We start from the raw sequence: 2,750 nt of genomic DNA, 5'->3' as shown, positions 1-2,750 counted from the left end.
AATAACAAAAACATCCCTGTGTTATCAACACTGTTTTCAGCACAAATCCAAAACATAGCCCTATACTAGCTACTGTGAAGAAAATTAACTCTATCCCAGCCAAAACCAGCACACCGACATTTGCAAGCAATCTTTCGCCTTCCAAAAATCTTCTTGACAAAGGTTAATTAAAACGTTTGGCAGAGTTAAGCATACATAAACCACACAGTTAAATACACATATGGATACAACACAGAGGACAGAATACACAGTTACACAGTACCCAGGGCTTGAACATGCTTAAACAAGGTACTTAAACAAGATGCTGTTAACATCCCCAGGCTGAACCTCCAGCCCAGACCTCCCCTGGGCACTGCTTTGCTACCACGCTGTGTGATCAGCAAGGCTGCAAGCGGTAGTTTACTTTCCAGCCCACTCTTGTCTTGCTGGTTTGGCCACAGCCTTCTCTCCCAGCCATAAGGCTGATACCAGCTCTCCCTGAGCTTTTGATAAGGTGAGGATAATAAAACACACACGTGATGGCAAGCTGAGTGGGATGACTAGAAACATCAAAAGAGATGCGGATGAAAGCTGCACATGGATAATTCAATAGGCATTTGAAGAAGACATCAGGGCAAGATTTCTATCAGCAATACGGCAGTGTTTGCTCCTCCAGATTTCATTAGTACCAGGCCTTATTCAAACTTTCCTTCTACAAACACTGCAGGAGGCTTTCTGCCAAGGCTCCCTTGCCCTGTGCCTCCTGTGGACTTTGCCCACGGGGAAGCCAGCCTGAACTGCACTGGAATTCTCATGGTGGTCTGAGGTGGTGCGGGCAGCTGCAGCTGGGCTTGCCGGCATTGTCGCTGGCATTCTGGCGGTGCTGACTCCACACTGCCAGGTGGGGTGCGACAGTACCGTGAGGGTGCGTGGGAAGGATTTGGTAGCGCAGGAGAGGGGAAAGAGGTTGAGCTGACCTGGGGGAGACTTAGGCGAGAACAAAGTACCCCACAGGGGGAGAAAGGCTGACCTTGTACAACCCTGCTCAACGCCCTGAGCTCCTTGTTCCTCTTCCTTTTACCTTTGCCTGTGCACAAATGAGAATGACTTCCCGGGACGCTAGAAGCCGTACGTCTATAGGAAAACTTTGCCTCTTGGGTTGTTTGCTTGTGCACTGTGAAAGCTTAATCTGAAAACAGGAACCCCGACTAAGCAGGTATGGAGTTGCTTGCAAGACTCTTTTTTACGCCTGCAAAGCACTGTCAGCGTATTTCTGTTTTGAATGAATTGCTTTTCTAATCCCTTATTGTTTTATGACAGCTGAAATTGCCTGACTGGATGCCAACACATATGGACTACTAAATGGTTCTTACATCTTATTTTATGGTCCATCCTCTGTTTTGAAATAAACTGCTTACTAAACAAAATCAGTTTCCTTGTGGTTTTGATGACATATATATGTGGATTTTGAGAAAGGGAAGTGGGCATGGCAGAAAATTCAGAAATGCAAAAGGAAAAATACTTGAATTATTTTTCCTTCTTTCTGTAATACACACAGTGATAGACCTACCGAAACTCCCTTCCTCTCCTGTGTGGGTTTATCTGGGCTTGTCTGCATGTGGCTTTAGTCCAGCAGGTTTATGCAAAGCTCCAGGGTGTCACTGTGGACGACGCTCCATGTCACATCTCCTCTTCTTCATGTGATTCTCACATTCCCATCTCAGGGTCACATCCAGATGGGACAGCTGGGGCAGTGGGATGTGATTCTCTTTCCTGACTTGGAGAAAGAGAAATTTGCGTGATAGCATTTACTGTTCAGCATCTGCTGACCTCCCACAGAAGGGAGGAGATCTCTTTTAGTATCCTTGTGCTGAAATGTTAATAAACAAATAAATAAATAATGCCTTTTGGCAGAAGGATTAAAAAAAAAAAGGGGGGGAGTGCCTAAAAAAGCATTTCCGACGATACTAGGTAAATGCAAGCAGGGATGCTGGAGTCTCACAGTTGTTTTGCAATGTTCTCTTAGCTACTGCAGCAGGCAGCACCGGCCCACTGGCTGGAACCACGGGCTCGGGCTGGGATCTGGCGCAGCCTTGGGGCTTCCTGATCTCCAAAGTTCTTGCTTTGAGGATTAAAACGAGGGGCTGCATTACTGCAGGCCAGGAGACGGCCTTCGGCCTTCCACATTCCCTCTTCTGCCACATCCGTTTGACCTGTCCCTCTTCCCATTGTTTCTACCTGACAGGTTTTGGTGAGGCTGGGTTTTTTTTTCCCATCTTGGTTTAAGAAAAAAGGTGAATGTTTTTGGAAGGCTTAATTAACCCCCCGTTCAGCTGTTTGAGCCATTTAGATACAGAAATACTTTCCCCACACATTCTTTCGGTTAAGCAGCTGAGCTTGTAACACCCTGCAGCCGCCCCACGGCCCCCCCCGGCTGCCTCAGCCCTGAGGCAGGTAGGCAAACAGGCCCCGGCTGTGTTCTTCTGTGCTTCCTGTTTTAAAACCGCTGTACTCTTCCAACGGCTGCCGGGCAGCAGCTTTGATTTCGCGAAGAATTGCTTTTTGCCTCTGGGGTAGAGGCCACGTCGGGGAGAGGGGGGAAAAAAGGAAAAGAGAGCGAAAAGCTCTGTACCTCCCCGTCGGGGAATCGAACCCCGGTCTCCCGCGTGACAGGCGGGGATACTTACCACTATACTAACGAGGAACTGTACGGAAGGTTTTCTGCTAGCAGCCCCAGATGGTTTTCTGCAAGCTCGCAGCCCGGCGACACG

General features: G+C 48.1%; 1 non-coding gene across 1 annotated transcript; it reads right to left on the bottom strand.

Annotated features, from left to right (window-relative positions):
* Positions 1–2,611: 2,611 nt before the first annotated feature.
* On the bottom strand, positions 2,612–2,683 carry TRNAD-GUC. The gene has a single exon. It is a non-coding gene; the product is annotated as a tRNA-Asp (tRNA).
* Between the last annotated feature and the right edge of the window lie 67 nt (positions 2,684–2,750).

The sequence above is a fragment of the Aptenodytes forsteri genome, unplaced genomic scaffold (assembly GCF_000699145.1).
Source record: "Aptenodytes forsteri isolate BGI_AS27 unplaced genomic scaffold, ASM69914v1 Scaffold360, whole genome shotgun sequence".
NCBI classification, from domain to species: Eukaryota; Metazoa; Chordata; class Aves; order Sphenisciformes; family Spheniscidae; genus Aptenodytes; species Aptenodytes forsteri.
This window is presented reverse-complemented; position numbering and strand designations above follow the sequence as displayed.